The sequence below is a fragment of the Aegilops tauschii genome, chromosome 6 (assembly GCF_002575655.3).
Source record: "Aegilops tauschii subsp. strangulata cultivar AL8/78 chromosome 6, Aet v6.0, whole genome shotgun sequence".
In the NCBI taxonomy this organism is placed as follows: domain Eukaryota; kingdom Viridiplantae; phylum Streptophyta; class Magnoliopsida; order Poales; family Poaceae; genus Aegilops; species Aegilops tauschii.
The window spans coordinates 488,640,585-488,654,056 of NC_053040.3; positions in this window are offsets into that span (position 1 = coordinate 488,640,585).

Genomic DNA, 13,472 nt, shown 5'->3' on the forward strand with positions numbered 1-13,472 from the left:
TTTTCCCCACTCCCTTGCCCGAAACCCTCATAACTGGTTATAACGGACGTTGCCGCCGGGTCAATTGCTTTGACTGTTAGCTGACGAGTGGGGCCGCATATACGTGGTCTCACTCTCCTTCACTGCCTCCACCGCACCGTCTTGCTCTCCCCCACCGCATCCTCTTCCTCACCTTCATCGCGTCCATCTGTCAGATGGCCGACGCTCGTGGCGACGCCGGCGCAGCGGCCGGAGATGTGGTGGAGCTGCAGGGTCAGGGCACGGTGACCGCGGATGTCGGCGGCGTCCACGGCGGCGCGGGGAAACTCGCAACCGCCGCGGATGTGGCGGGCTCCGCCTCATCGCTGCAGAAGGTGACGGCGTCGAGCGGCACAGTCCATCCCGATGCCCCCATTACGCCACCTGCCGTGGAGGAGCAGGTATTTGCACTTGCTTAGCTTGTAGAGTTAGTTCGATTGTGATTCATACAGTAGTTCAGATGGTTAGAGTAGTTGGTTTGACGGATGGGCCGGGGTTTTTTGTATGGGTTGGGGGGTGGGGGTTTTTGGACTAGGGTTTGTTGGATAAATTCGTTGCAAAAATGCTAGCTAGATGTTGTGAACTATGATTTTAGGTGCTGCAATGATTGGGGTTTTTAGATTTGGATAAATTCGTTGCAAAAATGCTAGATGTTGTGAACTGATGACCCACAAGTATAGGGGATCTATCGTAGTCCTTTCGATAAGTAAGAGTGTCGAACCCAACGAGAAGCAGAAGGTATTCTCTGGAAGCACTGAAATTATAGGTAACAAATAGTTTTGTGATAAGATAATTTGTAACGGGTAACAAGTAATGAAAGTAAATAAGGTGCAGCAAGGTGGCCCAATCCTTTTTGTAGCAAAGGACAAGCCTGGACAAACTCTTATATAGAGAAAAGCGCTCCCGAGGACACATGAGAATTATCGTCAAGCTAGTTTTCATCACATTCATATGATTCGCGTTCGGTACTTTGATAATTTGATATGTGGGTGGACCGGTGCTTGGGTGTTGTCCTTACTTGGACAAACATCCCACTTATGATTAACTCCTATTGCAAGCATCCACAACTACAAAAGAAGTATTAAGGTAAACCTAACCATAGCATGAAACATATGGATCCAAATCAGCCCCTTACGAAGCAACACATAAACTAGGGTTTAAGCTTCTGTCACTCTAGCAACCCATCATCTACTTATTACTTCCCAATGCCTTCCTCTAGGCCCAAATAATGGTGAAGTGTCATGTAGTCGACGTTCACATGACACCACTAGAGGAGAGACAACATACATCTCATCAAAATATCAAACGAATACCAAATTCACATGACTACTAATAGCAAGACTTCTCCCATGTCCTCAGGAACAAACGTAACTACTCACAAAGCATATTCATGTTCATAATCAGAGGGGTATTAATATGCATAATGGATCTGAACATATGATCTTCCACCAAATAAACCAACTAGCATCAACTACAAGGAGTAATCAACACTACTAGCAACCTACAAGTACCAATCCCAGACTATGAGACAAAGATTGGATACAAGAGATGAACTAGGGTTTTAGAGGAGATGGTGCTGGTGAAGATGTTGATGGAGATTGGCCCCCTCCCGATGAGAGGAGCGTTGGTGATGACGATGGCGATGATTTCCCCCTCCCGGAGGGAAGTGTCCCCGGCAGAACAGCTCCGCCAGAGCCCTAGATTGGTTCCGCCTCATGGCGACGGAGTCTCGGACGAAAGACTTCATATAGCAGAAGATGGGCACCGGAGGGCCACCAGGGGGCCCACGAGGCAGGGGGCGCGCCCAGGGGGGTAGGGCGCGCCCCCCACCCTCATGGCCAGGGTGTGGGCCCCCTCTGATATTTTTTTCGCTCAGTATTTTTTATTATTTCCAAAAATAACTTCCGTGGAGTTTCAGGACTTTTGGAGTTGTGCAGAATAGGTCTCCAATATTTGCTCATTTTCCAGCCCAGAATTCCAGCTGCCGGCATTCTCCCTCTTTATGTAAACCTTGTAAAATAAGAGAGAATAGGCATAAGTATTGTGACATAATGTGTAATAACAGCCCATAATGCAATAAATATCGATATAAAAGCATGATGCAAAATGGACGTATCATGAACAGATTGGAGTTTTTAATGCTATGATGCTTATTAGATTTGTTTTTAGTGCTCACGGATTGGTTTTTTAAATGCTACTCAAGTTATTTGATTCAAGTTATATTAGCTCTGTTGTTCACAATATGTCCACAATATGTAGTTATATTAGCTTTGTTGTTCAATGTGTGTGCATGCCAATGGAAAATGCAAATAGGATCATAGTATATTAGCCCTATGATCAAGTGTGCATATCTAAATTTCAATATGTAGTTATATTAGCTCTGTTGTTCAATGTGTGTGCATGACAATGGATAATGCAAATAGGATCATAGTATATTAGCCCTATGATCAATGTGTCATCTGTGCATATCTAAATTTTCAATTGGCTTATGTATTTACTAGTGATGGATGTAATTGTATATTCAGGAGGATGATGGTTGGGGGAAGAGGAGTAAGATAGACTATACTTTCGACGACCCATACGATCCAGCGTATGGTGACGACAAAGAGTATGAGGTAAGCCTACTTGAAATTTAGATTGTTCATTTAGTTCGTTTGACATGGTGTATTCCCATCAATCTATAATGTACTAATGTAATTCATTCGTGTGTGCAGTATGTCTCTGGGGAAGATATGGATGTGGACCGCGGCAACTTCGCCTCCTTCAAAGAGAAGGAAGATGAGAAGATCAGGGTCAAGGGCGTGGATTACTACTACAAGAGCAGGACCAAAACTTGGCGCTGCCCCTACTGCACCACCAAGCCAAAGCCAAAGTCCGGCCGCTTCGTTCACCTTCTAGCTCATGCAGAAGATATGGCCATCCACGGCGAGGACTACAAGATCATGGGGCAGCATGCTGCCCTAACCAAAGTCATGTCTCCCCTTCCCTGATGTTATGATGTTATTGTTGGAAATATGCCCTAGAGGCAATAATAAATGGTTATTATTATATTTCTGTGTTCATGATAATAGTCTATTATTCATGCTATAATTGTATTGTCCGGAAATCGTAATACATGTGTGAATACATAGACCACAACCTGTCCCTAGTAAGCCTCTAGTTGACTAGCTCGTTGATCAACATATAGTCATGGTTTCCTGACTATGGACATAGGATGTCACTGATAACGGGATCACATCATTAGGAGAATGATGTGATGGACAAGACCCAACCTAAGCATAGCATAAAAGATCGTGTAGTTTCGTTTGCTAGAGCTTTTCCAATGTCAAGTATCTTTTCCTTAGACCATGAGATCGTGCAACTCCCGGATACCGTAGGAGTGCTTTGGGTGTGCCAAACGTCACAACGTAGCTGGGTGACTATAAAGGTGCATTACGGGTATCTCCGAAAGTGTCTGTTGGGTTGGCACGGATCGAGACTGGGATTTGTCACTCTGTGTGACGGAGAGGTATCTCTGGGCCCACTCGGTAATGCATCATCATAATGAGCTCAATGTGACCAAGGCGTTGGTCATGGGATCATGCATTGCGGTACGAGTAAAGAGACTTGCCGGTAACGAGATTGAACAAGGTATTGGGATACCGACGATCGAATCTCGGGCAAGTAACATACCGATTGACAAAGGGAATTGCATACGGATTGATTGAATCCTCGACACCGTGGTTCACCCGATGATATCATCGTGGAACATGTGGGAGCCAACATGGGTATCCAGATCCCGCTGTTGGTTATTGACCGGAGAGGCGTCTCGGTCATGTCTGCATGTCTCCCGAACCCGTAGGGTCTACACACTTAAGGTCCGGTGACGCTAGGGTTGTAGAGATATATGTATGCGGAAACCCGAAAGTTGTTCGGAGTCCCGGATGAGATCCCGGACGTCACGAGAGGTTCCGGAATGGTCCGGAGGTGAAGAATTATATATAGGAAGTCCAGTTTTGGCCACCGGGAAAGTTTCGGGGGTTATCGGTATTGTACCGGGACCACCGGAAGGGTCCCGGGGGTCCACCGGGTGGGGCCACCTGTCCCGGAGGGCCCCGTGGGCTGAAAGTGGAGGGGAACCAGCCCCTAGTGGGCTGGGGTGCCTCCTTGGGCCTCCCCCCCATGCGCCTAGGGTTGGGAACCCTAGGGGGGGGGGAGTTCCCCCTTGCCTTGGGGGGCAAGGCAACCCCTTCCCCCCTTGGCCGCCGCCCCCCCTTGGAGATCCCATCTCCTAGGGCTGCGCACCCCCCTTGGGGGCCTATATAAAGGGGGGGGAGGGAGGGCAGCACACTACAGCCTTTGGCGCCTCCCTCCTCCCCTGCAACACCTCTCTCTCTCGCGCAGAAGCTCGGCGAAGCCCTGCCGGAGAGCCGCTACATCCACCACCACGCCGTCGTGCTGTTGGATCTCCATCAACCTCTCCTCCCCCCTTGCTGGATCAAGAAAGGAGGAGACGTCGCTGCACCGTACGTGTGTTGAACGCGGAGGTGCCGTACGTTCGGCACTCGGTCATCGGTGATTTGGATCACGGCGAGTACGACTCCGTCATCCACGTTCATTGGAACGCTTCCGCTCGCGATCTACAACAGTATGTAGATGCACTCCCTTCCCTCGTTGCTAGTAGACTCCATAGATGCATCTTGGTGAGCGTAGGAAATTTTTTAAAATTATGCTACGATTCCCAACAGTGGCATCATGAGCCAGGCCTATGCGTAGTTACTATGCACGAGTAGAACACAAAGAAGTTGTGGGCGTTGATGTTGCCAATTCTTCTTGCCGCTACTAGTCGTTTCTTGTTTCGGCGGCATTGTAGGATGAAGCGGCCCGGACCGACCTTACACGTACGCTTACGTGAGACAGGTTCCACCGATCGACATGCACTAGTTGCATAAGGTGGCTAGCGGGTGTCTGTCTCTCCTACTTTAGTCGGAACGGATTCGATGAAAAGGGTCCTTATGAAGGGTAAATAGAAATTGGCAAATCACGTTGTGGTCATACGTAGGTAAGAAAACGTTCTTGCTAGAAACCTACAAACCACGAAAAAAACTTGCAGCAACAATTAGAGGACGTCTAACTTGTTTTTGCAGCAAGTGATATATGTGATATGATATGGCCAGAAGATGTGATGAATGATATATGTGATGTATGAGATTGATCATATTCTTGTAATAGAAATCATGACTTGCATGTCGATGAGTATGACAACCGGCAGGAGCCATAGGAGTTGTCTTTATTATTTTGCATGACCTGCGTGTCATTGAATAACGCCATGTAATTTACTTTACTTTGTTGCTAAACGCGTTAGCCATACAAGTAGAAGTAATCGTTGGCGTGACGACTTCATGAAGACACAATGATGGAGATCATGATGATGGAGATCATGGTGTCATGCCGGTGACGAAGATGATCATGGTGCCCCGAAGATGGAGATCAAAGGAGCATGATGATATTGGCCATATCATGTCACTGTTTGATTGCATGTGATGTTTATCATGTTTTTGCATCTTATTTGCTTAGAACGACGGTAGCAAGTAGGATGATCCCTTATAATAATTTCAAGAAAGTGTTCACCCTAACTGTGCACTGTTGCGAAGGTTCGTCGTTTCGAAGCACCACGTGATGATCGGGTGTGATAGATTCTTACGTTCGCATACAACGGGTGTTGACGAGCCTAGCATGTACAGACATGGCCTCGGAACACACACAATACACTTAGGTTGACTTGACGAGCCTAGCATGTACAGACATGGCCTCGGAACACGGAGGACCGAAAGGTCGAGCATGAGTCGTATAGAAGATACGATCAACATGGAGATGTTCACCGATCTTGACTAGTCCGTCTCACGTGATGATCGGACACGGCCTAGTTGAGCTCGGATCATGTTTCACTTAGATGACTAGAGGGATGTCTGTCTGAGTGGGAGTTCATTAAATAATTTGATTATATGAACTTAATTATCATGAACTTAGTCTAAAATCTTTACATTATGTATTGTAGATCAAATGGCCCACGTTGTCCTCAATTTCAACGCGTTCCTAGAGAAAACCAAGCTGAAAGATGATGGCAGCAACTATACGGACTGGGTCCGGAACCTGAGGCTCATCCTCATAGTTGCCAAGAAAGATTACGTCTTAGAAGCACCGCTAGGTGAAGCACCAATCCCTGAGAACCAAGACGTTATGAACGCTTGGCAGCAGCGTGCTGATGATTACTCCCTCGTTCAGTGCGGCATGCTTTACAGCTTAGAACCGGGTCTCCAAAAGCGTTTTGAGAAACATGGAGCATACGAGATGTTCGAGGAGCTGAAACTGGTTTTTCAAGCTCATGCCCGGGTCGAGAGATATGAAGTCTCCGACAAGTTCTTCAGCTGTAAAATGGAGGAGAACAGTTCTGTTAGTGAGCACATACTCAGAATGTCTGGGTTGCACAACCGCTTGTCTCAGCTGGGAGTTAATCTCCCGGATGACGCGGTCATTGACAGAATCCTCCAGTCGCTTCCACCAAGCTACAAGAGCTTTTTGATGAACTACAATATGCAGGGGATGGAAAAGACCATTCCCGAGGTATATTCAATGCTAAAATCAGCGGAAGGGGAGATCAGAAAAGAACATCAAGTGTTGATGGTGAATAAAACCACTAAGTTCAAGAAGGGCAAGGGTAAGAAGAACTTCAAGAAGGACGGCAAGGGAGTTGCCGCGCCCGGTAAACCAGTTACCGGGAAGAAGTCAAAGAATGGACCCAAGCCCGAGACTGAGTGCTTTTATTGCAAGGGAAGTGGTCACTGGAAGCGGGACTGCCCCAAATATTTAGCGGACAAGAAGAAGGCCGGCAACACCCAAGGTATATGTGATATACAAGTAATTGATGTGTACCTTACCAGTACTCGTAGTAGCTCCTGGGTATTTGATACCGGTGCGGTTGCTCATATTTGTAACTCAAATCAGGAACTACGGAATAAACGGAGACTGGCAAAAGACGAGGTGACGATGCGCGTCGGGAATGGTTCCAAGGTCGATGTGATCGCCATCGGCACGCTACCTCTGCATCTACCCACGGGATTAGTTATAAACCTCAATAATTGTTATTTAGTGCCAGCTTTGAGCATGAACATTGTATCTGGATCTCGTTTAATTCGAGATGGCTACTCATTTAAATCTGAGAATAATGGTTGTTCTATTTATTTGAGAGATATGTTTTATGGTCATGCCCCGCTGGTCAATGGTTTATTTTTGATGAATCTCGAACGTGATGTTACACATATTCATAGTGTGAATACCAAAAGATGTAAAGTTGATAACGATAGTCCCACATACTTGTGGCACTGCCGCCTTGGTCACATTGGTGTCAAGCGCATGAAGAAGCTCCATGCAGATGGACTTTTGGAGTCTCTTGATTACGAATCATTTGACACGTGCGAACCATGCCTCATGGGTAAGATGACCAAGACTCCGTTCTCCGGAACAATGGAGCGAGCAACCAACTTATTGGAAATCATACATACCGATGTGTGCGGTCCAATGAGTGTTGAGGCTCGCGGAGGATATCGTTATGTTCTCACTCTCACTGATGATTTAAGTAGATATGGGTATGTCTACCTAATGAAACACAAGTCTGAAACCTTTGAAAAGTTCAAGGAATTTCAGAGTGAAGTCGAGAATCAACGTGACAGGAAAATAAAATTCTTACGATCAGATCGTGGTGGAGAATATTTAAGTCACGAATTTGGTACACACTTAAGGAAATGTGGAATAGTTTCACAACTCACGCCGCCTGGAACACCTCAGAGAAATGGTGTGTCCGAACGTCGTAATCGCACTCTATTGGATATGGTGCGATCTATGATGTCTCTTACCGATTTACCGCTCTCATTTTGGGGTTATGCTTTAGAGACTGCCGCATTCACTTTAAATAGGGCACCGTCTAAATCCGTTGAGACGACACCGTATGAATTATGGTTTGGGAAGAAACCTAAGCTGTCGTTTCTAAAAGTTTGGGGATGCGATGCTTATGTCAAGAAACTTCAACCTGAAAAGCTCGAACCCAAATCGGAAAAATGCGTCTTCATAGGATACCCTAAGGAAACTATTGGGTATACCTTCTACCTCAGATCCGAAGGCAAGATCTTCGTTGCCAAGAACGGGTCCTTTCTAGAGAAGGAGTTTCTCTTGAAAGAATTGAGTGGGAGGAAAGTGGAACTTGATGAGGTGATAGTCACCCCTTCCGAACCGGAAAGTAGCGCAGCGCGGGAAAATGTTCCTGTGGTGCCTGCACCGACTGGGGAGGAAGTTAATGATGATGATCATGAAACTTCAGATCAAGTTACTGAACTTCGTAGGTCCACAAGGACACGTTCCGCACCAGAGTGGTACGGCAACCCTGTCTTGGAAATCATGTTGTTAGACAACGGTGAACCTTCGAACTATGAAGAAGCGATGGCGGGCCCGGATTCCGACAAATGGCTAGAAGCCATGAAATCCGAGATAGAATCCATGTATGAAAACAAAGTATGGACTTTGACTGACTTGCCCAATGAGCGGCGAGCCATAGAAAACAAATGGATCTTTAAGAAGAAGACGGACGCAGATGGTAATGTGACCATCTACAAAGCTCGACTTGTCGCTAAGGGTTATCGACAAATTCAAGGGGTTGACTACGATGAGACTTTCTCACCCGTAGCGAAGCTGAAGTCCGTCCGAATCATGTTAGCAATTGCCGCATACTATGATTATGAGATATGGCAGATGGACGTCAAAACGGCATTCCTTAACGGCTTCCTTAAGGAAGAGTTGTATATGATGCAGCCGGAAGGTTTTGTCGATCCTAAGAATGCTAACAAAGTATGCAAGCTCCAGCGCTCAATCTATGGGCTGGTGCAAGCATCTCGGAGTTGGAACATTCGCTTTGATGAGATGATCAAAGCGTTTGGGTTTACACAGACTTATGGAGAAGCCTGTGTTTACAAGAAAGTGAGTGGGAGCTCTGTAGCATTTCTCATATTATATGTGGATGACATATTATTGATGGGAAATGATATAGAATTCTTGGAAAGTATAAAGGCCTATTTGAATAAATGTTTTTCAATGAAGGACCTTGGAGAAGCTGCTTGTATATTAGGCATCAAGATCTATAGAGATAGATCAAGACGCCTCATTGGTCTTTCACAGAGTACATACCTTGACAAGATATTGAAGAAGTTCAGTATGGATCAGTCCAAGAAGGGGTTCTTGCCTGTATTGCAAGGTGTGCAATTGAGCACGGCTCAATGCCCGACCACGGCAGAAGATATAGAAGAGATGAGTGTCATCCCCTATGCCTCGGCCATAGGGTCTATTATGTATGCCATGCTGTGTACCAGACCTGATGTAAACCTTGCCGTAAGTTTGGTAGGAAGGTACCAAAGTAATCCCGGCAAGGAACACTGGACAGCGGTCAAGAATATCCTGAAGTACCTGAAGAGGACTAAGGATATGTTTCTCGTTTATGGAGGTGACGAAGAGCTCGTCGTAAAGGGTTACGTCGACGCTAGCTTCGACACAGATCCGGATGACTCGAAGTCACAGACCGGATACGTGTATATTTTGAATAGAGGAGCAGTAAGCTGGTGCAGTTGCAAGCAAAGCGTCGTGGCGGGATCTACATGTGAAGCGGAATACATGGCAGCCTCGGAGGCAGCACAGGAAGCAGTCTGGATGAAGGAGTTCATTACCGACCTAGGGGTGATTCCCAATGCGTCGGGCCCGATGACTCTCTTCTGTGACAATACTGGAGCTATTGCCCTTGCGAAGGAGCCCAGGTTTCACAGGAAGACCAGGCATATCAAGCGTCGCTTCAACTCCATTCGTGAAAGTGTTCAAAATGGAGACATAGATATTTGTAAAGTACACACGGACCTGAATGTAGCAGATCCGTTGACTAAACCTCTCCCTAGGGCAAAACATGATCAACACCAGGACGCAATGGGTGTTCGATTCATCACAATGTAACTAGATTATTGACTCTAGTGCAAGTGGGAGACTGTTGGAAATATGCCCTAGAGGCAATAATAAATGGTTATTATTATATTTCTGTGTTCATGATAATAGTCTATTATTCATGCTATAATTGTATTGTCCGGAAATCGTAATACATGTGTGAATACATAGACCACAACCTGTCCCTAGTAAGCCTCTAGTTGACTAGCTCGTTGATCAACAGATAGTCATGGTTTCCTGACTATGGACATAGGATGTCACTGATAACGGGATCACATCATTAGGAGAATGATGTGATGGACAAGACCCAACCTAAGCATAGCATAAAAGATCGTGTAGTTTCGTTTGCTAGAGCTTTTCCAATGTCAAGTATCTTTTCCTTAGACCATGAGATCGTGCAACTCCCGGATACCGTAGGAGTGCTTTGGGTGTGCCAAACGTCACAACGTAACTGGGTGACTATAAAGGTGCATTACGGGTATCTCCGAAAGTGTCTGTTGGGTTGGCACGGATCGAGACTGGGATGTGTCACTCCGTGTGACGGAGAGGTATCTCTGGGCCCACTCGGTAATGCATCATCATAATGAGCTCAATGTGACCAAGGCGTTGGTCACGGGATCATGCATTGCGGTACGAGTAAAGAGACTTGCCGGTAACGAGATTGAACAAGGTATTGGGATACCGACGATCGAATCTCGGGCAAGTAACATACCGATTGACAAAGGGAATTGCATACGGATTGATTGAATCCTCGACACCGTGGTTCACCCGATGATATCATCGTGGAACATGTGGGAGCCAACATGGGTATCCAGATCCCGCTGTTGGTTATTGACCGGAGAGGCGTCTCGGTCATGTCTGCATGTCTCCCGAACCCGTAGGGTCTACACACTTAAGGTCCGGTGACGCTAGGGTTGTAGAGATATATGTATGCGGAAACCCGAAAGTTGTTCGGAGTCCCGGATGAGATCCCGGACGTCACGAGAGGTTCCGGAATGGTCCGGAGGTGAAGAATTATATATAGGAAGTCCAGTTTTGGCCACCGGGAAAGTTTCGGGGGTTATCGGTATTGTACCGGGACCACCGGAAGGGTCCCGGGGGTCCACCGGGTGGGGCCACCTGTCCCGGAGGGCCCCGTGGGCTGAAAGTGGAGGGGAACCAGCCCCTAGTGGGCTGGGTTGCCTCCTTGGGCCTCCCCCCATGCGCCTAGGGTTGGGAACCCTAGGGGGGGAGTTCCCCCTTGCCTTGGGGGGCAAGGAAACCCCTTCCCCCCTTGGCCGCCGCCCCCCCCCCCTTGGAGATCCCATCTCCTAGGGCTGCGCACCCCCCTTGGGGGCCTATATAAAGGGGGGGGGAGGGAGGGCAGCACACTACAGCCTTTGGCGCCTCCCTCCTCCCCTGCAACACCTCTCTCTCTCGCGCAGAAGCTCGGCGAAGCCCTGCCGGAGAGCCGCTACATCCACCACCACGTCGTCGTGCTGTTGGATCTCCATCAACCTCTCCTCCCCCCTTGCTGGATCAAGAAAGGAGGAGACGTCGCTGCACCGTACGTGTGTTGAACGCGGAGGTGCCGTACGTTCGGCACTCGGTCATCGGTGATTTGGATCACGGCGAGTACGACTCCGTCATCCACGTTCATTGGAACGCTTCCGCTCGCGATCTACAACGGTATGTAGATGCACTCCCTTCCCTCATTGCTAGTAGACTCCATAGATGCATCTTGGTGAGCGTAGGAAAAATTTTAAAATTATGCTACGATTCCCAACAGTTATGATGTGTTTTAAGTACTTTAGGTTGTTTGCTAAACTATGTGGGTGAACTATGTTTGTGAACACGATGTGGGTTACCTTTTGGTGGTTGGATGAATTTTATATGCATGTGGCTATCTATGTTGGGTATTTCTGTGTTTTTAAATTTATCTGCTATGATTTGTTTCAGTGTTTTGAAAGTTCAGGTGCTGCAATGATCACACATATGCTGCAGATATGCTGCAATCCATCATTTTATCAAAGGTTCCCTTTTATCAAATATTCCAATAACAGAGCAAAAAACAACATTTTAATGAAGATGTATTATCAACTATCTATGTTTGTGTAGGAGATCATGTGTGCAAAATTTGAGGTGATTTAGAGGAGGTCAAAGAAATTTGAATTTGAGAAATGTGCTGCAAATAAGCTCCCAGGCTAGGGTAAACAACCCATTTGTAATTAAGTTTTTTTGGACCTACTCTAAATGAGCCAAATGTTTTTTATTAACACCTATTCAATCTATAAAGTGTAGATTCGAAGTCTCACTATTTTTTGAATTAATCTTCATATTTTTTTGAAATAAAGGTTTGGTGATTTTTTTTGATTTTTTTAAATTTTTCAAAAACAGAAGGTAACCCTACCTCATCTCCTTGAACTATATGAAATCTTGTAGGTGATAGCTCATATGTGTGAAGGTTTTCTCATGAAAATGACCATAGGACAAGTTTATGATTTTTGGTTGGTAACATGTCACATAAGACAACATTAATATAAAAACTATAGGCCAAGTTTATTATTTTTGAATTAATGTTCATATTTTTACATTTTCTTTTGAAAACATATGCTTTAATATAAAAACTATTAAAAATACGTTTTGAAATATGAAAATGGAAAACAAACTTCAGATCCTTCTTATTCACTTTAAAATAAAGCTTTAGTGATTTTTTTTGATTTTCATAAACAGAAGGTAACACCACCTCCTCTCCTTGAACTCTATGAAATCATGTAGGTGATAGCTCATATGTGTGAAGGTTTTCTCATGAAAATGATCATAGACCAAGTTTATGATTTTTGGTTGGTAACATGTCACATAAGACAACATTGTGCGCAGGTTTTATATTTTTTTTGATTTTTTTACATTAATGGTGCTCATTTGACCTCGATCGTGCCAGCTAGGGTTTTTCATGAAAATGACCATAGACCAAGTTTAGTATTTTTCCTCGTTAGTGTGTCTTATAAAACGACGAACGGCGAAGGCTTCATATTTTTTTGATATTTTTTAAATTAGTTATGCTAGTGAAAGCCTTCGAAACCCCGTTGACCAGCTCAAAACCCCTCTAAACCCCACGGGGTTTCGCCTAACCCTAGCTCCCAACGTCAGTCGTCCGATCATACCCTCGCGCCAAGCGACATCCCTCAGATCTGGCCTTCTAGAAGGAACTAGGTGGTCTGGCTATGTGCAGGCTCCGCGCCGTTGGATCACAAGGACGGCTCCGCATCGTTGGATCGTGGGGCGATCCGCGAGAGGCGATCCTATTCGTTGTGCTCGGCTGCTCGCCCACCACTGATTCCGTGAAAAAAAACGTTATTGGGCCCAAAAGGAAACCAAGCTCTGGTTGGGCCGTCGAATTGCGTCGTTTTTTTTTTGCATCGTTTGCTCTGTTTTTTGTGAACGTGCTGGCTCTGTATTTTTGC